Source organism: Pipistrellus hanaki (genome assembly GCF_964339955.1).
Source record: "Pipistrellus hanaki genome assembly, chromosome: 7".
Lineage (NCBI taxonomy): Eukaryota > Metazoa > Chordata > Mammalia > Chiroptera > Vespertilionidae > Pipistrellus > Pipistrellus hanaki.
Genome location: NC_140509.1, coordinates 68,620,729 through 68,648,438, shown reverse-complemented (window position 1 = coordinate 68,648,438; position 27,710 = coordinate 68,620,729).

Genomic DNA, 27,710 nt, shown 5'->3' with positions numbered 1-27,710 from the left:
GCACAGCACAGCCCAGAACTTGGCACCGTCATTCTATGATAGATAAACAATGATCTAGGTCAAGATTTGGATGAGTTTTCATCTTTTTGTTCTTACTTTTGTTTGAATTTGACCTTATAAAGAGAAAAGTGCAGCAGTTATCCTGCTGACAGTCTTTATAATATAAACCCATACCTACATAAATTAGTAATAGTAGGCTAGATCACCCATTTCTTCATTTATCAACAACTTGGGGAGCATTTTTGCCTTGTAAAAGCTAAAGCATTCCAGAGAAATTTGTCAAAATTATTATTATAGCACCCGAATATCTTTTTTTTTTTCTTTTCTTAATGCAGTGGACATTCATTGTCTTAACATTCTGAAAGCTAGATGTATGAAATCAAGGTATTGGCAGGGCTTAGGTCAGAATCAAGGCCCGAAGGCCTAGGGAAGGATTCTCCCTGCCACCTCAGGCTTCTGATAATTGCCAGCAATCCTTGCCATTCCTAGGCTTGTGGCTTCATAACTCCAATCTGACTCCATGGTCACATGGCCATCTTCCCTTTTTGTCTCTGTCTAACTTCCTTTAATCTTATAAAGACATCAGTCTTTGGATTAGGTCCACCCTTATCCAGTACAGCCTTACCTTAAACTTGAGGACACCTGCTAAGAACCTATTTTCAAATAAGGTAACATTTACAGATTCTGGATAGATATGAATTTGGGGAAACATGGTTCAACTCAGTTTGACAATTATATTTGGGGATTATGACACTCCAGTCTCAGTAATTGACAGGATATATAGACTAAAATAGTAAGTATGTATCAACCAACTTGACATACATAGAACACTATAACTTTCAAGTGTGACTAAAACATTCATCAAAGTAGACTATATAAAAACCAAGTGATGATCAATCCCAAAGGACTGAAATGTTTCACAGTATGATTTTTAACAAAACAAAAACATGGAATTAAAAATAAAACAATAACAAAGACAAATATATCCTCCAAATATCTGAAAGTTATAACCTACTCTGAATAAAACATTTCTAAGTAGTTTTGGAATTATACAATAGGCTTCTAAATTTCTTTTGTGTTTAAAGAAGAAATTATAAGGAAAATTGGAAACATTTTAAAGTGAATGCTACAAAAAACATAAAAGATATAACATCCATTTTTTTTATAAACTTCTATAGAAATTTGGCATCTCATGAACATATGAAATACACGACTAGGGATGAGGAATGTGAAAGGGATAAAGGTAAGATGGTTTCACCAACAGCAGTTATGTAAACTGCCTTTATGTCAATATTTGTTTTTAATATGCTTTTATTTTATTAAAATATTGATTCCTAAAAGTAAACACATCTACCTGCATCCTATGGGCTTAAACACCCCCTTAGAGAGAAACAACCAAGATTTTTATGTTCTTAACTATTGAGGAGATTAAAAAAAAAAAAAAAAAAAAAAAAAAAAAAACCTAAATATCTATATATACAAAAGCCTAAGTGACCATTATGACTGAATGATCAGCCAGTAGCTATGACACGCACTGACCACCAGGGGGCAAATGCTCAATGCAGGAGCTGCCCCCTGGTGGTCAGTGTACTCCCACAGCCAACCTCCTACAGCCGGCCAACCTCCCGCAGTCCCTGATCAGCCCCAATCAGTACTGGGCAAGACAGCCCCAATCAGCCTGGAGGGACACCACCCATGCACAATTTCATGCACCAGGCCTCTAGTATATGGTATATATATTAGGTATATATATATATTATATAGCATATATGTGAATACATACATATTCTACGTCATATATAAAATATACCCATTTGTTGCAGGGCTTTCTAACCTGTGACCTCTAAGCCTAGATGTATGTTGAGCCTTGCTGAATATTCAAATTTTACAAATGTTTCTCTTTGGAGAGAGATCTACAGCTTTCATTGGCTTCTTAGAGAAATTCATGAACCTAAAATTCTAAAACACAATTTTAGAGACTAAAATGTATTTCAATCCTATTCTTTACTCTCCATATTCTCTTCCTTCTAGTGACCTGTTAGGGTTTTATTCTGTTATTGATGTTTTGGATGTTCAAGTAGGGAACATTGCAAAACACTGAGATTAATCCTTATAACGCAAAGAATGACCAGATGTGATAACATAACACAGCCCTGTTTAAGACTCTTGACTTGTTTAAAATTTAAGTAGCATTACATCTCTTTACAGAACTTAGAATAAGCATGGAAACAGCCTTTATGGTGTCTATGAGGCCAAAAAATAAATGCAACTCTGCACATTTTTTATTTGAAAGCATTCACAAATGACATGCGATGCATAAACTTTGGCCAAAAGCCACAGCTAAGCATTGTGTCAAATACACACATGCACAAAGCCACTGTATTTTTCAACCCAAAACTATTTAGGAATTAGTTCTTTATTTTCTAATTATTAAATTAGGAATAAAATGATACATAAAAAGCCATGTGTTTAACTATTGCCTTTCAGTTAAATAGGCATGACAACTTTTGAAAATCCAGATAAGATAGATCTAGACTGAAGAGGATTCTCCTGCTTAGATTAACAAGAAAAGTGAGCTAGAAGGAAGCTTAGTGAGATGCTGAGAAATGAACTTAATGAAATAGGTGTGGACTAGGAGAAATTATTCCACACACATGTTCTGATTGCTTCTGCTCAGATTAATGTTTTCCTGCAAATAAAACTGGTTATCTTAGAGTTCAGGTCAAAGAAAGCACCTATCAGGATGACTCTACCATAAGTGAGGCATTTTGTCATTCAGAACCAAGATATGAGAGTTATTACAGGGGGGAAAAAACAAAAAACAACAATGAGCAAAGACACTGGAATATCTAACTACAGTACATGTCAAAGTTTCAACCTGTGTGACAATGGATAATGAAACTTCAAAACAAATTCAAAGTTTAATGTACTTAAGATGTAAGTGTCAGCATTATAGAGCATGGAAAAAACATGTACCTTATTTAACATCTCATCCTATATAATAAAAAGCTAATATGCAAATAGACCAAACATCAGAACAACTGAACAATTGGTCGCTATGACGTGCACTGACCACTGGGGGAGTGTGAATAACATGGCAGGTGTTGACCACTGCAGGATGGTGGAACAGGTGAGTGGGGATGCCAGACCAAGGTGGGGCACCAGACACTGTCATCCGGGTGAACTTCTGGTGGTTACTGAGAATTCTTTGCTCTGCACTGCAGTCCTACCCAGCACTCACACCTGCTGTAAGAACCAGCCTCACTTGCACTTGAAACTGGCGCCAGAGCCCCCACGTGCACCCACTGCTGGTGCCCAGTGCCAGTCAGAATCACTCGGCGCCATCAGTGGGTGCTAGTGGTGGCTGCCAGCCTTGACCACCCCTTTGGGATGATTGGGGCAGCAGCCACTGCTCACACCTGCTGACAGCGCTGGCCCCACTTGCACCTCTATTGGCACTGGCCCCAAATTCTCCACATCATAAGTGGGTGTGAGTGAGAGCCAATATCATCAGTGCATGGGAGTGGAGATAGCGGGAGAGGGGCTGCCGACAGCCAGGGGACCAGGGGCCATGGCGGGGGTGTGGAGGATGGGCTAAGACCTGCCTCTGTGCCACCCTCACAGCCCACAGTTCCTTTCAAGTGCACAAATTTGTTCACTGAGCCCCTAGTTTAATTATATATGGCCTCCTCTATCTCTGAATGAAATGTTCTGCCACTCACCCTTAATTATGATGCTAACATTTGTCTTGGATCCACTTCCATCTTGAAAAGATTTAATGAGATGTACATGAGTAGGTTTCTCTAACAAATCTTGATAATTTGCTTTCAGGAGAACTACTAGTAGTTAATTTATTAATAACTGTAAAAGTGAGCATAATTGGAAGATTTATGAATCTAGGAAATAAGACCCTTAAAAGGCAGTGTCACTATCTCCTGCTGTCTAATATAAAGGCTTAGAAATCTAAAGTGAAAACAGAACAAAATACATTCATTATATCATAAAGGATATTGTTTATATATAAGAACAAAATATTAGAGAATATAAGTTGCTACTCTAAATAATGAATCTGGAGAGAATGAGGATGAAAAGGCAGGAGGATCACCACACCAACTCTGAAAAGTCTATAACGCATTTGTGATAAGAACAAAAAAAAAATAAGTATTGTTTATGTACATTAGTATACAATAAGTGTATTTATCATATATTAATATAGTAAAATATGTTAATATAAATAAAATTACATTTTGAAGTCTCTTCCTTATTAATTAGCTTACTAATTAAAATTAATATAACATTTTAAAAAATTATTTTGGGATTCAGCAGTGGTACAAACTTCTGTTCACATTTTTCTAGAAGATGTAATTAGCAAAATAAATGACAACAGACTAAGTCAGAGCTGAGAAATGAGAAATCAACATTTTAGAAAGTTATATCTTTGTTGAGTTTCCCTCTATTTCTTAGCCTTCTCTTGACCAAAATAATCACTGTTACAAAAGCACATAACTAAAAGTGAATGAGTTGCAAAGAAAATGTTAAATAATTTACATAATACACCAAGACAGGGAAATGGTTCTCTTAGGAAAAAAACGTTCTTCCTTGTCAGTAGCTCAAATACTAAAACAGACTTTATTTCCAAATAAGTTTTCTTCATAGATCTAAGTGCTTCAAAAGCAAAACTTGCCGAGACCAGTTTGGCTCAGTGGATAGAGCATCAGCCTGCAGACTGAAAGGTCCAGGGTTTGATTCCAATCAAGGGCATGTGCCTTGGTTGTGGGCACATCCCTGGTGGGGATATGCAGGAGGCAGCTGATCAATGTTTCTAACTATCTCTCTTCCTTCCTCTCTGTAAAAAATCAATAAAATGTATTTTTTTCAATGTTAAAAAAAAAGCAAAACTTAGCAGAAAAACATATATTAGTAGATTTAATATGTTCAATAGTCTCATAGTTTCCTCTCAAAGTTGGGTGCACTGGTATTGGGTTTTAGTAATATATCTAGACCTATAAAAATCTATTGAAGATGCTGTGTCACTTGTCTTATACTAATATTCAGACTTATTAGGCCCACCTAAGGTTGATCTCGCTTTTCATATTTTCATTTGCTTCCTGTATACAAGCCACTGATAAATCTCTTCCTCGGTAAGCATCCTGTTCCCCATTTCTGAGATTAAATAAATCAATTTTATGAAGTCATCTTGCAATACAGATGCTCCCTTTTCCCTACCCACATATTCTAATAAAAATTTTACAAGAAAATTTTAAAACATCTCATCAACATTGCTTCTACAAAGCAACTGTTAGTTATAAACAGTCTTTTATGTTTCAAGGAGGTTTAAGATACTTCAAAGACTTGATCTAAACCCCCCAAATCCAGGTTGTTCTCATGTATTTTCTTAAACATGGTATGTTCAGTTTAATGGTTTAAAAATTTTTTGAAGTATTTTGTGATGAACTGGGAAAATTTACACTGATCCCATTCTAAAAAGCAAATATTTCTGGAATTCCCATTTTTACTAGGTCTTTCTTTTTTAAAGATATAGAAAGCAAGGCCTTTGTTCACTGTTTGTACATAAATGTTGTGGAGCTTAGAGAAGTAACACATCTCAGCTGCCCAAGGCAATGTATATTAACATGTTTTGATGCACCTTAAGAAAACAAATTCCTCACAATCTAATTCTTATAGATGGTCTTCTTGGTTACGTTTCTTATCAGGAAAGAGGCTGATCTGTTTTCCTTTCTTGTATTCTATGTGTCAGTGGCAAGAAAAAACAAATAAAGGCCACCTTGATAATTATTGGAAGTTTGTGCAAATATTAAATACAAGATCATACTGATCTGAATTGTCCCATTAATATTCCATGATAGATAGTGAGATTTTAAAAGTTCTGACTTGAAATAATAACAGTGTGCACAATAATAAATATTTTAAACTAAAAATCATGGTTCATGTTTTCCCCTTGAAGCTTTAGGTGACCATGTTAAATGGGGTTTACCCTAGCTGGTTTGGATTATTTGAAATTTTAAAAAATTACCATTTTTGAGGACAGTATTTTTTATTTCACAAGAAAGCTTCACTTGGACCAAATAATTGTTTTCTCAGCTTTCCACTCTTCTTTCCACTAGTAAGACCCATAAAGAAAAAAATGTATTATTTATTATTTTAGCACATATTTTGAAATTTTTACAACCAAGAGGAACACAGATAGTACTTTAAAGCTTCATTTCCTCTAAAATAAAAAACAAAAAAACAAACATGTAGCTCTGGCTGGATATACTCCCCTCGGTTTTGAAATCGGATAAAAGAATCTAACTTTTATCTGTTTGTTCTATTTGTTATAATGCCAACTCTATTCATGCAAAGTAACAGAAGCTTGAAGAGACATCCATTTACATGTTTATTTTGCCCACTGAAGTGCCTAACCTTCCCCTAATATGTGTGATACACAAGAAATGAAAAATGCCCAACTGGACATTAAAAGATCATCTATAAAAAAGTAGCATTATCACGAGATTTATTCAGAAGTGAATCATAGCTGTAATTGTTCTTTGCTTTGGGCTTTCTTCATTTTAAAATATTTCCAAAATGAATAAAATGTAGCTATTTAAAAAGGGGGGAAAATTCAAATCATGGTTTCTAAGGTTTAAAGAATTTGTGGCAAATGAAACAGCATCCATTTCCAGGTAGGTCCAGTTCTCAAACACACAGAGACATTAATAAAAACAAAACGTAAGCTCTCCCCTAAGAGGAAAAACAAGGATTCAGTTGATATTTTGTAATGTTTGTTGCTATAACAACGTTATACTTACAGCAAAAACTGAGTTTGTTCTGTCTCCCATTACCAAATTAACATCTCAACAATGTTCTCTTTATTTCATACTAATAATGCTGAACAACAAAATTTCTTTTGAACACTTGTGTCTGGTTACTGGAATAACAAGTTAAAATTATTTCATATCCCCTCGTTTCCCTACCCATCTTTCCAACGCGCGCGCGCGCGCGCGCACACACACACACACACACACACACACACACACACACACACACACACAAGCTGAGTTGTATATTTTGGCACATGGTAATTTATTCAAGCAATTGTTGACATTTACTTGACAGTCGTAGTGTTAGTTAGGCAAGGACACTCTCCCTGTGACATTTCAACTCATAACGTTGCAAAAAGGATTCTTTTTATAAATAGTTCAGGGGCTGCCACTGAACCCTCAGAGCCCGGGTTCCTATGCTTGAAGATCAGTTTACCCTAGTTGTTTTGTTGTTTTCTCCATACTTTATTCATCAATAGAAAATCTCCAAAAGACTTACGTAAACATTCTTAAATTCTTAATAAGATACACATTTATTTTCCAAGTACTATTTTATTCTCTTTTCCCGGAATCTGAGCCTTGACCACCTATATAATAAAGTAGCCCAAATTGTTTAATTGCCCCGATAATAATTTAGTAACTAATATTCTTGTAGTGCAGGGGGATAAATAAAAAGATGGCAAGTATCCTTAGAATAAAATACAAATTACATAGCTAAAGTGCCAAAGACAATGTTAAATTTCTTCTTACATATATAATGTATGTCTAGATTTTATGATATATTCATTCCATCATTCATTCTCTCGTTTATTCACTTAGCTCTGTGTCCTTTAAGTTTTATTGGAAGCCAGTAGACAAGTCTATATGAAGGCTTAAGGAAATGATTTGTGTGTGACTAATGTCAATATAGCTATAATAAGATTAATTACTGTATCCTATTTTGAGGATGGGTTTTCAGGAGGCCACTGGTCCTGTAATATGGGGGAAAAAATATGGAGTTATATATTTATGTATAGCTAAGAAGATAATGCACAGCTACTAGGACTGAATTTATTTATATCCATGAAAGGAAGTCAGAGAATCATTCTGCAATGAAACATCCTATGCCTAAGATACCCAAGCACATCAAATAGTTTTAACACTCTGCGCTTCACCAGAACACCTTCCTACAGTATTTAGCACTAAAATATGTTTTGTCCTGTGCAGGAGCGCACTTGTGCGCAGGTTATCCAAAGTTCAAGGGGCTCTATGCTATATGCAAGATCTCTGTGCAGGACGTGCCAGAGCAGGAAAGGGGTTCAAAAATGTTGGCCAGTTAGATGTCAACAGAGTGGAGTGTCTTCATCTGAGCTTCATACACCAAGATGAATGCTGCCTTGTCTAAAACCCATTCTCATACCACTCACCTCACCAATTCCAAAGTCACTTCCTGCCTATACAACTTTTTTTTTACATCCTCACCTGTGGATATTTTTTCCATTGATTTTTAGAAAGAGTGGAAGAGAGAGGGAAAGACAGAGAGAAATATCAATGTGAGAGAAACAATGGATTGGTTGCCTCCTGCAAAGTCCCAACTAGGGCCCTGGGCAGAGGAGTCTGCAAATCCAGGTACAGATCCTTGGCCAGAATCGAACCTGGGACCCTGCGGGATGCAGGCCGACTCTCTGTCCACTGAGCCAAACCGGCTAGGGCTAAAGGGACTTTACGACTATAGCTTGGATCTGGCTTTCAAACATGGATGCATTTAATCAAAGTGACACGGGAGATAAAGCGAATTGGAAAGCCTGAATTCCTTCTGACTCTCTGCATTAACTCTACACCTCACATAGTTCAGGCAAGTCCATGGTTCTTTTTTTTTTTTTTTCCAAATAAAATATAATCCTGACTCTGGACTGCTGAGGTTATAAAGGAGTCAATAGCATTATGGGAGGATTATGATTTTTAACCCTTCTACCATAGCTGAGCCTAAATAATTAGAATTTATCTCTTGAATATTTTCCTTGCAAATTGCATGAGACCTACATCAAACACATTGAGATTTTTGCGAAGGTGTTGCTGATGCTATCAAAGTGGCTTTTCTTTTTCTGAATTACCTACAATTCCTGATTATTATTAACTATGTCATAGCAACCACCAGCTCTAGAATCCACTCTGCATAATTTAAACCTTAATTCAGTTGGATTAGGTGAATTACATGGTCTCTCAAAACAATCAAAAAGAATAAATTGTTGTATGCTACAGATTATGTTCCGTACAATTTTTTAGTTCCAAAAAGGTCTCAGGTATTCTAGGAGGTGCTAGATGAATATGTAATAAATGTATGTGATAAATAATATCCTAAAGCAAAAAGATTATAGTGCTAATGTTTAGAAGTTATATTTAAGTATATTATGCAATTTAAAATCAAAGGATGCCACAATTCAAAGTGACCCACTCTTGTGCAATATTTATCCATTTTAATGGGGATAATGTAAATCCTTAGCTACATAAAAAACAAATAGAAGAAACTCACCAACATCAACAATATCAGCACTGTGTTGACAGGCAATCAATAAATATCTATTAAATGAAGTATGACCCTTTCTACAGAGAACATATACAAGTGCTCACAGCTGTCCAGTCCATCTAATATCATACCATCTGTTTTTCTTGGAGTTCTGCTTTGGGAACAAGAAATGTTTAAAAATACGTGTTGGAGCCAGATTCATCACACTTGATAGGCAGAACACCAAAAGTGTCCAACCTATGCTCTCTTAAAAATGCAAACAAATCTGCAGTGTGAAAGGCAAAAATTTATTGATTTAAAAAAAAAAAAGGAAAGGCTAAAGACTAAAGACTTTCTGCTTACCAAATGAAAAGAGACACTAACTAAAATGTAAAATGAATATTCTGTGGGAAGATAGGGATTACAATAGCAAGCAAGTGTCCAAGAATTTAGGGTTAGCAGAGTCAACAACACCACCAAAATATCATCCAAATTGTGCCAGATGGAAAGTCCATAAGTAAAGATAGCTAATTCTAAATACTTGAATATTGCTTAATTTGATTAGCTTTATTAATTTGCCTCTGTGGGAATGAAAAGAATTGTTTTCTCTTTTCCTGGCTCAAATGAATAGACAAATTAAATAATTATTTTTACCACTTAGAGATAACTTGTATGCATATATCAGGGAAAACAATCCATTACCTAGTAAATGGTCAGAAAAACATAGGTTACAATTGCAGTCTTTCAGGTAGAGAGCAAATGTTCATATTATCACATAAACATATAGATCAAAACACTTGTACATAAGTGTCCCTAGCAGCATTATTCATAATAGTCCAAAAATGGAAAGAACTCACTGTCCTTCACCTGGTAAGGGAATAAATGAAATGTGATTTATTTATGCAATGGCATGTTATCTTATATATAACCTAAGTGACCATTACTGTGAAATGACCAAAACAACCAGAATGACCAGTCGCTCTGATGCACATTGACCACCAGGGGGCAGTCACACGACACAGGATCTGCCCCCTGGTGGTTAGTGCACTCCCTCAGGGGGAGTGCTGCTCAGCCAGAAGCCAGGTTCACTGCTGGCGAGTGCAGCTGCCATGGCGAGAGCCTCGCTTATCTCCATGGCAGCACTACTGAGCAGCAGCAGCAGCAGGTGCAGCAGGCCAGGATGAATGCAAGCAGCGCAGCACCTAGCCCCAATTCGGGCTCCTCTCTGGCCGCTACCGCTTGGCACACTGTTACATCCCTCAGGAGATGTCTGACTGCTGGCTTAGGCCGAATCCTGGTGCCGTTCTCTGTAGAAGGCAGTCAGTCCGAACTACTCGGTGACTCAGGGAAGCACAGGAAACTCAGGGTGAGTCTGCCTCCGTGCTTGACTAACGATGGTGTTTGCAGGACAGGTCGTGCTGGCCCAGCCTGTGCATGTGCAGCAGCTGCTGAAGCTCAAGGAGCAGGCCATGTAGCAACAGAAGGCCATCCAGCCACAAGCTGGCAGGCAGACATCCCCTGAGGGGTCCCGGACTGCGAGAGGGCACAGGCCGGGCCTCTAGTTCAAGTTCATAAAAAGAAATGAAATACTGATACATGCTGCAACATGGATGAACTTTAAAGACATTATGCTAAGTAAAAAAGCTAGACACCAAAATACACATACTAGTATTATATGATTCCATTTATAGGAAATGACCAGAATCAGCAAATCTATAAGAAAAAAGTACACTAATGGTTGCCTAGAGCAGGGTAGTGGAAGGAGAAAAGGGGAGTGACTGATAATGGGCAGGGGTTTCTCTGTAGTGAAAGGGATAAAAATGTTTTAAATTGGATTGTAGTAATGTTTGCACATTCCTGTGAATGTTCTAAAAGAACTTAAATTTTATACTCTAAATTGCCTGGTGAATGAATTATACCTCAATAAAGTTGTTTTTCAAAAAGCATAAAGGAGATTTGAATTTGAATAATGAATGATCTATTATTTGGAGGCATAATTATTTACTAACTACACAAATCAGATTCACTTGAAAATTACTGGCCACTCTACTTTTTTATAATGAAACTAGGGGTCCAGTGCATGAAATTTGTGCACTGGGGATTCGGGGGCCCTCAGCCCAGCCTGCACCCTCTTGCATTCCAGGACCACCCAGGGGGAGCAGGCCTAAGCTGGCAGTCGAATATCCCTCTCACAGTCTGGGACCCTTTGCTCCTTACTACCCGCCTGTTCGCTGCTCCTTAGTGCTGTCACAGAGATGGGAAAGGCTCCTGCCACCACCACTGTGCTCGCCAGCCATGAGTCTGGCTTCTGGCCACCAGGGGGCAGCTCCTGCATTGAGTGTCTACCCCTAGTAGTCAGTGAACATCATAGTGGCCAGTAGTTCTGGTTGTTCCACCGTAACAATTGCTTAGGCTTTTATTATATAGATTCCTCTATTTCAAAACTATTTTAAGACACTTTTTTATCTCCCCGTTAAAAGAATCTGAAGATTTACATAATTTTAAAAAATTATGTCACAGAGGATAATCCAATGATATAATTATTTTGAATGGCATTAATTGAATCATTAATGTTTTTATCTTATTTTTTTATTTTCCATTTCTTTCTTGTTGCTGTTGTTCTGTTCTAATGCTACCATAATTTGCCTCAAATGTACCAAAATAAAGCTTTGTTTTCATGTTTTTTCAGAATTAACCTGAAGCTAATCATTTACTTTGAGTGATGGCAAACAATGATATAATTTCAGATTAAGTTAATAATAGCAAAAACAACTTTGTTATCCTCTGCCACACACCAACATACTTTGAAGTGAGAAAAGAAAATTCAGTTGGCTAAGTGATCTCTTACAGTTTAACTGTCAAATAAATCCTCTGATGAACAACTCAGAAATCTAATTTGGTATTCCTGAGAAACTCCCTCCCACTCTTAGTCCCTCCCTCTCTAAAAGGTTCAAAAACACCGCAATTATAGCATTGACATCTAGCTCTAATTTGTATAGTATCTATACATTCCCCTTGGTATTCTTAAAATCACCCTAGCTTTCCTGGAACCTCTCTTTCAATTACAATAATCATATGCTGATATTTGCTACCATTTCTTTCTGGAAGAGAAACAAACTGGAAGACCTTATAAACAAGAAATACCTCAAGTAACAAAAATTCCATGTTACTCTTGTAAACACAAAGAGATCCAAATCTCTGAAATGTGGCATGTTCATATTTTCCCTATAGGAAGATATTACTAATTCCCAGAGTTTATCTGTACCTTACCTTCAGCTACTATTTAAATGCCATCTCCAATTAACATATCAGGCAAGATCTCCCAAAACTGATCACCAAAACTGAGTTCATGAGCCTAAGAGTGATGCCATAGTAGAAAGTAAAATGGGAAGAATCAGGGATCTTGGCTAAAAATTGTGCCTCGAGCCAGTTGAGCTCATCTCAAGTCGTTCTAAGTGACAGGGAAGTTTGGCATAAGGGTTTTTCTTTTGCACAGGCTTCCTCTCTGGCCATCAACCAAAATGAATTCTGGGAGCATGTACTGAGAACCCAGAGTTCTGCGCAGCAGCACCAAGGCGGGGCAAGCAGGAAATAAGTGAATAGTTACCCTTCTCCTTTGAAAGACAGCCGTTTTCAGGTGAATTTTCAACTAAAATCCCCTAGAAGTATCCATCATCTCTCCAACAAACTTAAATATTTAGAAATATCAACACAGCACATCTTTTCTTTTCCATGTTTTAGAAACCTCAAGAGCTTTGCATCGTAATCATATGCATGCCAAATGATTTGTAAGCAGTAAACCTTAAAAAGGATGCATTATTAGATAGGAAAATAAGTAACAGTCCAAAACATCCTATTACTGGAGTATTAGGTTTTGCTTCTGTGAGAAGAAATGTTCTAATAATGTTTTGATTTGCTCAAAAAAAAAAAATCCCACTTGATACTCTTACAAATGTTCGGGAAAAGAAAGTTCATCTCCTCTTATCCTGATCATGTCTTTCAAATATAACCTGGATTCTTCTTTCAAGAGTGATTCATGCTCCACATAACAAGTAAATGATAACTGCGAATAAATCAAATGCAAAATCATGTTAAATATTTCTGGTGGTGTATTTGATTCTCACCAAAATGAAATGAGTGGGATTTAAGCTTTCCTTTGATATTTTTTTTTTTTACTTCAATCATTTTTTTTAGAAGCAAAAAAGTACTTCGGTTTTACTTTAGATGTTTAGACCTGCTGGTTCCTCTTACAAAAGCTACCTGTGGACCCATCCCGGGGCTCACATTGATTTCGCAGAAGCTCTGAGCCCGGGAAGCCACGTGTGAGATAGCAATCATCGCGCCTATTAACGCGGTTCCAAACCGTCCAGGCCGGCACTCAGGATTCACAGTAATTCCCGGTGTGAGCCTCGCTAAGCGACAAGTTGATGGGGCAGAAGGCGGGGAGGAGAGTGACCCTGGAAGCAAGCGGAGTGTTGGTTTTACACCCGCTGCGTATCTGTTACAGGCGAATTTCCTCTGGCGCCAGCAGGTATTTTGAGCCAGGCACCCAGGGGATCCCCGAGGGGCAGGGTGGGCGTGGGGGAGATGCAGCCCTAAGTTTGGGGGATCAAAGCTCTAAAGACCTCGGAGGAAATCAGTAAGATCCGGGTGGATTGGCCCCCAAGGCTTCCAGTGGGATGCGGAGAGCATTCCCCCCCGTGGGTGGGTCAGAGCCGAGGGGGTAGCGGATGGGAAGGCAGGGGGTGAGCAGGGTCTCCAAGGAGGGATCGTCACACCAGGCCGAGGAGGAAAGCCCCCGATACGACCAGGGAGACCATGAGGGGTTCTGCCCTCGTCTGTTAAGCCGGTGACCCCAGAGGCAACTCTTGCCGGCAGACCAGACCGTGCCGGCGTGATGGGCTGCGCTGTCCCGCCCGCAGCGGCCCCACGTCGCGGGCAGCGGGCGGGGGCGCCCGGGCGGCCGGGGGCGCGGCCGGGCGCGCAAAGGCCGCGGCCGGTCTTCCCTGGAGGTCCGGGAGGAGAGCCATTAAAGCTCGGGAAAAGTGACTGCGATTTATTTGGATTAGTCACTATAAAGGTCTGGGAAGACAGCTATTTATCCGACGCGGGGCTTTGACAAATGGGCTGGGCAGAACGAGAGAGGGCAGTCCCCCTGGCCCGGGCGGTGCAGGGGCAGAAATCAAGATCCTCCCACCTGCTCCGGCTGCGTTCATTCGAAGGAGCGCGCACCTCAGTGGGGACGCGCGTCTCCACCTGTGGCCAGTGGCGGCCCCTGCCCCCCAAGAAGATGTCCTTTCCAGGCTGGAGGGATTGGGCTGCTGCCTTCAGGCCCTTCAGGGATTTCCGCTCCCTCTCTGGCAGCACCTGACCGCCAGATTTCAGGAAGGTTGCTCAGCCTGCCATCTGGCCTGGTTGCCCTGCAGGTGACCAGTCCTGAGTCCACCCTGGAGGGTCCACCTTGGTAAAAATCGTTTGGTCTGGCAGCATCCGGGTCATATAAGAGAGGTCCTTTGGAAGTCTTTTATTTTTATTATTATTATTATTATTATTATTATTATTGCTATTATTATTACTACTGCTACTACTACTAATAGTAGTATTATTTTAAGCAATGACAAATGATTTAAACCTGAAATTTAATTCCACTACTTAATATGGAATGCGACCATAATGTACTCACTGGATCCTAATTAAAGATAACCTAGACCTTGGTTGTCACCGAGTCTGCAATCGATCCACTCCAAAGCCTACAACCCTAATACCTCCAACAAGAAAAGAAAAAAACAACCACAAAATTCGTGGTTTTCGATACCTTTGAACTTAATTTTTTTCTCTTAATTTCTTTGTCATTAATATATAAAAATGAAAGCTCTTTAAAAGCAAGACATTTGTACTAAAGATCAACCAACAAAGATAAAATACGGAAAATTCTAACTTGAAATGAAATCAGAATCAATTCTTTTTTTCAACAGTACATCGCTTTTAATAAAAGTTTTTGTCGCCTAGGGTTTCAGGCCAACACTGTATTATCAGGTTATGCAAAAATTTAAGGCTAGATACCTTATGCATGATTCTGAACAAGAACTCAGACTGTTGGTAACAAGTAAACCTGATCACTTTGCTTTTTGGATCTGAAACAGTCCTTTTTGAACAGTCGCTAAAAAACAAACAAACAAACAAATAATCTCTGCATATAGCAATGATGTTAATTTCTTTCCTTGTTTGCCTTTGTTTTGGTTAAAGAGCTAAGACTAGGCTCTTTAGTAATTTGAATAATTTTTTTTCTTATTCGGTAAAAGAAATTGGATCCCTTCAGTTAAAAGATGAAAGTTCAGCATGGCCAGAAGATGAGGGTTTTAGCCCTTTTGATGGAGACTATTTGAACCCGAAAATTTTGCGTGGCTATCTATCTTGCTAAAAGTCAGGATGAGATAAAGTGTAATCTGGCTCTGATTTCTGCTGGAAAGAAAACATTGAAATGACTGCTCATTTATCACCGCGCCCACCCTCCCCCTCTTCCACCTTGGTTTAATTGACAATGTAACACGGAGCTGTTTGTGTCTTCCCTTGACTGTTGGAAATAAAATCTATTCGTTGAAGGGAGAGTTCTAAATTATCCAGGTTAGCATGTAAAGAAATCATAAGGGGAAAAAAAGTATAGGAAACAGTTGTAAAAAGTCTACCAATAGCAAGAACACTGGAGAACCATCCAAATTTTGTAATGATTCATCAGGTTTTTCTTCTCTGCCTGTTGGGTGAATTTGCATATATAGGTTCCTTTACTAATAGTAACTACTTAAAAATTTATTTAAGATACTATTTGTGGCACTATTCCTAAAACTGACTGGATGAATACCTACTGTAGTGATTATGGAAATGAAAATGTTAATACCCAATTTTGACAAGAATCCAGTGAGTGAAACAGTGACTACCAAATACTGCCTGAAAATGTGTAAATTAGATCAACTGAAGATGTCCAAATGATCAGATCATTTGTTTCTAGTCCAGATAATTATTTTAATCAAAAAGAACATTTATTTCCTCTAAATAGATGCCTAAAATCTCAAAGGTTGGTATGCATGCATAATAAAATTCAATCTCAACAGTAACCATTTATGTACCGTTTCCCTGAAAATAAGACAGTGTCTTATATTAATTTTTGCTCTCAAAAATGCGCTAGGTCTTATTTTCAGGGGATGTCTTATTTTTCCATGAAGAATACGGTACACATTTATTGTTAAATGAAAATAAAGGAAATTTATTACTTGTATATATATAGTACAGTAGTACAGTAGTTGTCAACACAAACCAGATAAACTGTGAATCCTACAGAATAAAAATTTACTCATTTATTCAATGACAATCATGTCATCATCTTCTGGAACATCATCATAACAATCCAATTCCTGAATTTCCTGGTGAATTTCTTGTGACTCCATTTCTTTCAGAATCTGTGGACCAAATCTCTCATGTTTAGCCTAGGGGGACCTTATTTTCAGTGGGATGCCTTATATTTCACTCAGAAGGAAACCTGTAAGTAGGTCTTATTTTTGGAGGATGTCTTATTTTCAGGGAAACACGGAAATACTAAATCAATAATAGGATTTTTTTTTACCAGTGATCTAATTAATCAGTATTTCTTAAAATGTTAATACCCAATTTTGACAAGAATCCAGTGAATGAAACAGTGACTACCAAATACTGCCTGAAAATGTGTAAATTAGATCAACTGAAGATGTCCAAAAGACTTTAAAATGCATCTACCTTTTATGCTAGTAAAAGGTAGATGTTGATGAATTTATTCAATAAAAAGAATTAATAATATGGACAAAGATTTTACATGAGGAACATCACAATAACAAAAAACTAGGAACAAATATATGCAACATGAAAACTAGTTTTGCTACTCAATTATGTCATAGAAGAATTTTTAATGACATACAGAGATGTAAGATAACAAAATAGATTATTATAAAATATAATAAAATTTTTGTGAAAATTATATTCATAGAAAAGATTTGAGAAGATATAGATAATGGTGGTTTATCACAGGGTAGTGGTATTCTACTTTTTTGTTCAAAAGTTTGATTACATACATATATATATAAATTTTAAAATACAAAAACATTACACAATCAAAAGTCTTCTCTTTTACATCTTCTATTAATGTTGCTATTTGAGTTGTCTGCTTTTTCACATTGGTTCGTGCAATTCTTAATCAAGTAAGAAAATCAGTTCTTTTTCTATTATATTTCTTCAAATCCTTTTCGTAGTCACAGACTGTCTTTTGATTTTGTTTATATTTAAAATGTATATGTAAGCACATTGATCAGTCTTTTCTGTCATGCCTCAGGTTTTATGTTTGCTTACAAAGTCCTCTTTCCGAGTTTGAAACATCGATGAGAGAGAAACATCGACCAGCTGCCTCTTGCACATCCTTTACTGGCGATATGCCCGCAACCAAGGTATATGCCCTTGACTGGAATTGAACCTGGGACCTTTCAGTCCGCAGACTGATGCTCTATGCACTGAGCCAAATCAGTTTCAGCAAGATTAAACTTTTTAATACTTTTTTAATGTCTTGGTTATCATATCGTTAAAATGAAACCAAAGAACTAATCTACATGAATTAACACTATCTTGTAATTATAAAAATAAATGGATGCAAAGACTATTGAACAAAAAAAAAAAAAAAAAAAAAACAAAGTCCTCTTTCCTATGCATACACACACACACACACACACACACACACACACACACTAGTTTTTTTAAACTTTCTCACTTTTCTTCTAGTAGTTTTTCAGTTTTTATTGGTAATATTATTGAGAAGGGTTGATACTCAGCTGGTAAGTACAGTGATGGCTATACCAGTGGAAACCTGAAATTTTAGATCCATAGAAAATGGATCTTTATTGTTGAAAGTTTTATAGAATTCCCCCTTTTTTTCCCATTGACCCCTTCCACCCCACACCTGACGCTCCCAGGCCTTCACCACACAGTTTTAATTTATTATTGACCAACTAACTAATTATATGAGGCCCAGTGTCTGTTCACACTATTCAAGATGACTTGTACCCTAACCAAAGATGATCTGATTGGGCCTCTTGATTGTTGGATTTTGGCCACCATAATTTTTCAAAATATACAAGGCTCTGACATAATTGTTGATACCTCACAATCTTATTTTCTCTATTTGAAGCTTGTTCATTAGTGGTTGGTTTTTTTTTTTTAAGGTTTTACTTTATTATTATTATAAAACTTTATTTTGATCCTCCTGCATAACTTGGTCCTAGACTGGTTTGATCAGGCTGGAAGCCTCTGAAAAGTCTGTTTCACTGTAATCCCAATTCTTCCTTCTCATCAATCATCAATGTTGACCCAGAGAAATTAATTTGAAGGATAAAGTAAAAAGCTTAGTTGTGGACAGGCTGTCTGTGAGATATATTCATATGAAAATGCCAGGAGGCATAAAAATCTATTCCTATCCTTTAGGAATTAAATCCAAAGTAAAAACCTAATTGGAGAACAATATGTTTAGGAATGATAATAAAGACTTGACAATAGATGTGATCATTAAATCTAAAGGGAAGAAATGAGAAAACTAGCAACAGAACCTTGGGAAATGTTCACATTTAGGTGATTTGTGTAAGAAGACACAGTGAAAACAAAACAAATGATAAAAGATAGTGTGAAGAAAATGAAAACTATGAAACATCACAGGATCCAAGCAAAGAGAAAAAAACTGAAGAAATATATAGAGAAAATGATGTATTGTTATTTTAATAACAATAAAAAAGTGTTAACAACCTAAATGTCCATTAATCAGTAAGTGATGAAATTATGGTCCAGTAATACCATAGACTACTACATAACCATTAAAATGAGATGGATCTATGCTTACTACCATGAAAAGATTTCCAAGCCATATTGTTAAATTTACAAGTAAATCATGGAAATACATATAGTGTGTGATTCCAACGACGTAAGACAAAAATAAAAAGCATTTGGTAATATATATAAGACATATACTGAGTGGTCAAATTATTATGACCACCTGACGTTTGTAGGCAAATTAGCCGTACACTGCATCATATGGGATATGGGAGACGAAGGCCTGTTCGAACACCTTTGCTGTCTGCAGTTACCAAGATAAAACATCTCCAATTCACACAGGAACACATTTTTTCCAATGCTCGATTGGACAGTCGAACATTGGAAAAAAGTCATGTGGTCCGATGAATCACATTTCCAGTTGCAGCATGCAGATGGTAGAGTGAGAATTTCTCGGGAACAGCATGAAAGCATGTACCCCACATGCATGAGTACAACCTTTTAAGTTGGTGGGGGCAGTGTTACGGTTTGAGGCTTGTTTTCCTGGCATGATTTGGGCCCTTTAATTCACGTGGAACGATGTCTGAATAGTACAACATACCTAAGTATTGTTGCTGATCAAGTTCATCCTATCATGTTGATGGCATATCCCAATGGAGATGGCTTCTTCCAACAAGACGATTCCCCATGCCACAGTGCTCGTATTGTGCAGGAGTGGTTTCAAGAACATGAGGGAGACTTTACCTTGCTTATGTGGCCCCAAAATCACCAGATCTCAATCCAATTGAGCATTTGTGGGACGAAGTTAAAAGAGCCATCAGGTAGCTGGTTCCACAACCATCAAACCTCACAGAACTGGACAGTGCTATTCATCAGGCATGGTGTCAGATTCCTCACATCAACTTTCAACATCTCATGGAATCAATGCCAAGAAGAATCACCACAATATTGAAGGCAAAAGGTGTCCCAACGAAGTACTGATGGGGTGGCCATAATAATCTGGCCACTCAGTGTACATTCATGAACACATGTACATAATAATCTGGCCACTCAGTGTATATTCATGTACACATCTACATCCTTCCCAACACTTGTTATTTGTTGATTCATTGATGATAACCATTCTGACAAGTATAAGGTGATACCTCATTGTAGTTTTAATTTGCATTTTTCTGATGATTAGTGATGCTGAGCATCTTTTCATATGTGTTGGCCATCTGTATGTCCTCTTTGGAGAAATGTCTGTTCAGATCCTTTGCCCATTTTGTAATTGCATTGTTTGTTTTTTAGGTGTTGAGTTGTATGACTTTTTATAAATTTTGGATATCAATCCCTTATCAGACATATCATTGACAAATACTTCTCCAATTCAGCAGGTTGTCTTTTTTTGTGTGTGTGTGTGTTGTGTTTTGTTGTTGTTGTTGTTGTTGTTGTTGTTTTTTATGGTTTCCTATGCTGTGCAAAATCTTTTTAAAATTATGTAGTCCAAAAAAACCAAGATGGCAGCATAGGGCAGACACCCGAATGCAGCCTACCACAACAAATTTGAATTTAGAACTGGAAAACAGGGGAGGCATTGCCCTGAAGCACCAGACAGCTAGCTGAGAGGAGGCTCTGCCATCTGGGAAGGAGAGAGAAGGCATGCCGACCCTCAGAAACTGTGAAGGTACTGAGAACTGTGCGTGTGAAAAGGCGCTGGCTTACTCCCGGCGCTCAAAGAGGCAGGGCCGGGCCGGGCTGAGTTCACTACTGGGGTACTCCCGGTGCGTGAGGAGGGCGGGCTGGGCCGAGTTTGCTACTGGCTTACTCCCGGCGTGCAGAGAGGGGCAGACAGTTAATGCATGGCTGGCTTTCTTGTTTGAGAGGAAAACAGAATCACCCTATTGCTCTGACGGCCCCAGTCAGGGAGAGGCCAGACTGTCAGGCAGCGAGCAGAGATCTCTTGGAGGTGTGTGAAGTCAGAGGCCATTACTGTGGGACTTGGGGAGGAGCCACTTGGGGAGGAGCCGAAGGGAAAACAAAGCTTGTCTGCACCACCCCGAGACTCCACCCCATCCAAGCTGAGCAAAGAAGCTCTCCCCGAGGCTGGCTTTCTCCAAGGAGGGACTGGCCAGAATCTAAAGCTTGTCTGCGCCTTTACCAAAGAGGTGCATGAGCCTGCAACCAATCTGGTGAGACTCACCACGAACAGGACTTTTCTAAGGTAAGACTGACAGGGAACCAAAGATTGCCTATGCCACCCCGAGGCTCCACCCCATCCAAGTGGAATACAGAAGCCTTCCTAGCTGAGACACTGCTGATCCTCACAGCCAATTGGCTTGGAGATCAATGCTTCCCAGTGATAAGCAAGGCTTAACAACAAGACTGCACACATAGCCCACAAAGGGCTACACCAAGACTGTCCACCGCAGGTAACTGGGAAGGCTGTGCTACTGGGCTCTACCAGAACACCTAACACACAAAACTATTCCATCAAATCAGGAAAACAACTAAAATGCAGATAAGAGGCAGAACACAAAGGAAGGGGATGGAGGAAACGAAAAGAATGGACATTGAATTCAAAGCCACTGTTATAAGGCTTTTCAATAATACCCTAAAAAAGGCTGATAAAATAAATGAGACTTATGAGGACATGAAAAGGGATCAACTAGAAATAAAGAAAACATTGTCTGAAATAAAAAATATTACACAGACTCCTAAAAACAGACTGGAAGATCACAAGAATCAAGACAAAGATTTGGAACACAAAGAGCCAGAGGGAACTCCTCTGCAGAAGCAAGAAGAGAATCCAGAAAGTTGAAGATAGTGTAAGAAACCTCTGGGACAATTTCAAGTGAACCAACATCAGAATTATGGGGTTCCTAGAAGAAGAGAGAGAGCAAAATACAGCAAAAATACTGGAAGAAATAGTGACAGAAAACTTCCCCCACCTGGGGAAAGAAATAGACTTGCAAGTCCAGGAAGTCTGCAGAACCCCAAACAAAAGGAATCCAAAGAGGACCACACCAAGACACATCATAATTAAAATCCCAAGAGCAAAAGACAAAGAGAGAATATCAAAAGCAGCAAGAGAAAGCAGGTAGTTACCTATAAAGGAGCACTCATATGATTGTCAGCTGATTTCTCAACAGAAACCATGCAGGTCAGATGGGAATGGCAAGAAATATTCAAAGTGATGAATAGCAAGAACCCACAGCCAAAAATACCCTACCCAGAAAAGCTATCACTCAGAATCGAAGGCCAGATAAAGAGCTTCACAAATAAAAAAAAAAGCTAAAGGAGTTCATCACCGCCAAACCAGAATTATATGAATTGCTGAAGGGGGTTATTTAGGAAGAGGAAGAAGATAAAGATAAAAATTATGAACAACAAATACATAACTATCAACAAGTGAAACTAAAAATCAAGGGAATTAAAAAATCTGATGAACAATATTAACTAGTGAATATAATAGAATCAGAGGTATGGAAGGGGAGTGGACTGACGATTCTCGGGGAAAAGGGGAGCAGAAGTGTGGGAAGAGACTGAACAAAAACTGTACACTTATGGATGAGAACAATGGGCGATGGGGAAAGGACAGAGGGTGGGGTGGGAACCTGGTGGAGGGGCACAATTGAGGGGGGGGGAGAGGAACACATTTGTAATAATCTGAACAATAAAGATTTATTTAAATAAATAAATAAATAAATAAATAAATAAATAAAATAAAATTATGTAGTCCTGTTTGCTTACTTTTCTTTTGTTTCTCTGTCCTGCAGAGAAATATTAGAAAGAACATTATTAAGAGCAATTTCAGAGTTAGCGCCCTGTTTTATTCTAGGAGTTTTATTGTTTTGACTCTTACATTTATGTCTTTAACCCATTTTGATTTATTCTTGTATATGGTGTAAGAAGATGGTCCTATTTCATTCTTTTTTTACATGTATCAGGGTTAATCTGTGCAGTACCCAGTGAGCCTGTCAGAAGCATGAACTCTAGCTGGTTTGGCTCATTGGATAAAGCATCGGCCTGTGGATTGAAGGGTCCCAGGTTTGATTCTTGTCAAGGCTACATGCCTCAATTGTGGACCCCATTCCCAGTAGGGGATATGCAGAAGTCAGCTAATCAATGATTATATCTCATCATTGATGTTTCTATCTCTCTCTTCCTATCCTTTCCTCTTTGAAATCAATAAAAATATACTTATAAAAATGAATCACTGACTTCAGAACTTTTGCTGGAGTTATTGGAAAACATTCCCTTTTTCTACGAAGGTTATGCATGGGGGGCGGTATGACTAGACCTCCAGGCAGTGATGCTGATTCCATTTGGAGACTGATAGAGACATCAACACAGCAGAAAGGAGAGGATAAATGTGGGCTTAGACCTAATGCTGAATTTAAGTGCTAAGCCGTATGTGTTGAACCAACTACTACTGTATATCCTTGGACTGTGCACCTGTAAGAGCCAATGAATCCCCTTTGATTAAATAATGGTGGTTTTTTTCTGTCACTTGATGCAGATCTCATCCAAAAGCTCTATTTTATTTCAAACTCTACCTAAATAATATAAGAAAGGATACCTTAAAGTGAATTTCAAGATAACCAAAATAATTTAGTATGGCCATTAATTTCAGTATCTGTCCCAAGCTCTGACCAGCACAGCTTGCTCACCAACACTGAAATAACATTGGGCGTTTTGAATTTCACCTCCTCTCCTTTCCCTCCCTCCTTTCTAATGGAGATGCTTAATGAGTAGTGAAAAGTCTCAAAAGGTGAATGAGAAAGACAGTGTGATTCTGATTCCCAAAAGCTAGAGCAGTGAGCCCCAAAGATATTCAGCCCAGCAGATAAAAACTTGTTTGGCTTCACTGACATTATCATAGGTAATTCTTCCTGGTGTATTCATGGAGAGCGATAGTAGATTTTCTTCTCTTGAATGTTAGCATTTGAAATATTCAATGCTATCAAAGACTGGCTTTATTAGTTTTCACATTATTTGAGAGGACATAATAAGTTAATGACTTTCTAAAACTCATGTGGTTATATTGAGCTTGATTTATTGTTTATGTCATGATATAAGATATAATATTTGATTTATACAAAAGAAATGTTTGTAATACATATCTACGTTATGAAACACTGCTAAAAAACTGTTTCCTTTCCCAGTATTTATTAAAAGCTAATCCCCAATCTAATGCTATTTGAAGGTGGGGCTTTGGGGAGGTGATTAGGACAAGAGGTGACCCTCTCATGTGAACAGCATCTGAGTGAGTTGGATTCCTTGCTAAGGGACATAGAATATGGCAATGGGAAGATTACCACCACAGAGGAGGGATAGCCTAAAAGAGCAGCAGATTTCCCAAGGGATCCTATGTCATGAGGAGGAAAGATTACAGGAAACTTCTACTAACACTTTATTTTCCTTCCTGGAGCTCCAAGAGAGGTTTCAGTAACTCTGTGGACAGGTCAATAGCTACTTACACTATAGGGTTTCCCACAGCCCACATTATAACTTATGTCTTGCCTGCTGTTTTTAAAACCCTCTTTCCTTTGCTCAGATGCATTTAAGTGTTTGGTTTCCACAAGTTTGTAACTCTCAGTTGAGTTTGGTTTGGGAAGCAGTAGTTGTTAATTGAAGTAGAACATCATGCACCAAAGTCTCCAAAAGAAACCAATGATAGAAAGCCAGAGATAATAGGATGATTTGGCCAAATCAATCCCATTCTTTTGGATATAATTTTAAATAAAAATGAACATTTTTACCTCAATATGGACCAGATCCAGAGCTAAAATATAACAAAAGAAAGCTAAAATTAAAAAAAAAATTTAATTTATCAGAATGTGTGCAGAGCAATTTAGATCATTTAAGCTCATTTCCAAAATAACCAGTTTTGTCTCTGTTATCTTTATATTTAAGAAGAAAAAAATTGGTATGTGTTTCCTTAATGATGAAAAGTCCTATAATGGTTTTACATATACAGAAATAATGTAAGTACAGTGTATTAGTGTAGAGTTTAATGTTCCAGAAACATGCACTCAAAGATTACCATTCTTAGCATTTTACCTGCAGAGAATGTGAAATATGACAGTGTGTTGAAATAGTCATTACCCAAAATTTGCAATTCATTTTTCTTTTGTTATAAAAAAAGTAATCTTGTTCTAGATATTTGGTTTCTCAACACGTCTGACTTTCTATGGCACTCTATATATTTAAAAAAAAGATAGATACCAGCTCTGTCAGTGTGGCTCGGAGGTTGAGTATCAATCACAAGGTCACGATTCAATTCCTAGTCAGAGCACCTGCCTAGGTTGCAGACTCGATCCCCAGTATAAAGCATACAGGAGGCAGCCAATCAATGATTCTCTCTCATCATTGAGGTTTCTATCTCTCTCTCCCTCTCCCTTCCTCTCTGAAATCAATAAAAATATATATTTTTTTAATAGATAACAGTCTCTTGATTTAAAAATTCAGGAGTATTCTAGGATGCGAGAGAGAATATTTTATTTCAATATACTATTTTTTGATAGGTGAAGGATTTTAAAATCAACAGATTTTTAAGATAATATTATGCTTTTAACTAGTTTCATATGTTATATATCAATAACCCTTCTGGTATCAAAGATGGAAGTCTAATATAACATTAGTTGTTTTTATATGTCAGTTTTATTTTTAAAAAGAGTACATCTGAACCAAACATCACGAATTTAGTGATGTTAGCTCACCTAGAGAATTTCTCATTAAAGTCACTCTTTGGCATTTCTCCCACGATTTAGTAGATTTCTGTTAGTGTAAGTTGCTGTTCAAGACCTTAGTCAGTTCTCATATCTCACCAAAGACCCATAATAAAAAAAGAACTGTGGAAGAAAAAGGTTTGCTTGCCATCCCTACCCTATCTTCGACCCATCAAGATCATGTGCTAAAATTATATTTTTCAAATGAGTGTAAAGCATTAAACTATAAATTTGTAGAACCAGACAGCTCATTAGGCTATGGGCCTATGCCCTTCTAGACCACTTAAGGCATTTCATAATTCTTACGAACCTGCTGTGCAAACAGAATACCTTTGCCTTGATAATATCTTGCAAGGAAAGAACAGAAATACACTTGTAATTTCCATGTTGTAGGAGTCAACCCCAAATGTCACTGAGACTAGAATCTGACCAAATCACTGAATTTAAAAAATAATTTTAGCCGAAACCGGTTTGGCTCAATGGATAGAGCGTCGGTTTGGGGACTGAAGGGACCCGGGTTCGATTCCGGTCAAGGGCATGTACCTTGGTTGCGGGCATATCCCCAGTAGGGGGTGTGCAAGAGGCAGCTGATCGATGACTCTCTCTCATCGATGTTTCTAGCTCTATATCTCTCTCCCTTCTCTGTACAAAATCAATGAAATATAATTTTTTTTTTAAATTTAACATTTTATCATAATGCCATAATTCAAAGTAAATATCTGAATAAATATCTGTTACCTTACTTTCAGTAGACTCTTAAATTATTGTTCTACTTTTAACAATGGAATCCTTGATTCATACATAACTTTCATTTGTAGCTGTTTGTAATTATTTGATTTACTTATTTTCAATTTTACAATTAATGCTCTTTATAAGAAACAGATATTCATTTCTTTCTCAATTTATATTTGTCAATGTTGGAAAAAGGAGTTGTGTATGTCAAGGGTTTTACTACATCTTGACAAAAAGAAGAAATCAGAGCTAACTCTCTCCCATTGAGTGGTGAACTGGTTGTGTGAGCACAGACAGAATAGCACTGAGCCCAGCTGAGGAGCTGGCAGGAGTAAGCCAGATCCTCCCTGGCTCCCACTTTCACCAACTAAATAGTCAAACAATATGGATGTTTGCCTGTGCCCAGAACAAATTTCCATTGGTTGTATCATATCTGTGTCATCTTTTCATGAAAGATTTGTTTAAAAATCTTAAAAGGAGAGTATATTTTGACCTTTCGTGGTATGTGTAGAAGTAATAGCACCAACTGAAAGAATAAAATAAAATAAAAATGTTTAAAGATATATTTGACTAAGCATTTCTTTCTTCAACAGCAAGAAAATCATTAATACAATTTCATAACTTTTTAAAATCACAAAATATTCAGAGGAGATACTAACCCAGCATCAATTTAAAGTAAATATAAAAATAATTGTATCTGCATTTTAATTTTTGGTAATAGTTTTGTTTTTGTGTTTCTTTGTGGGGTTTTTTGTTTGTTTGTTTGGTTTGTTTGTAAGTTACTAGCATGGCAAAGAAACTTTTGATTTTTACCTTCCAGGGTCAAATCTAGGCGATATCAATCACCTATTGTGATACCCTTATGAAACATGCTATATCTTTATTCTGCCAGGTCAGGAGTTCATAAATTTAATTTGGAGCAAAAAAGAATGATCATTAATGAAACGATCATCTAAATCACCAGAAAGTGAAAGGAGAGACTGAAGTAGTTAAAGTTTAATACTGAATAGATTCTTAATTTGGTGATTGAGAACATAATTGGCTTCTCATCCAAAATAATAGGATTGAAAATGCTTCTCTTCTTCCCACATATTTTATCACCATAACAACAACCAATATTTACAA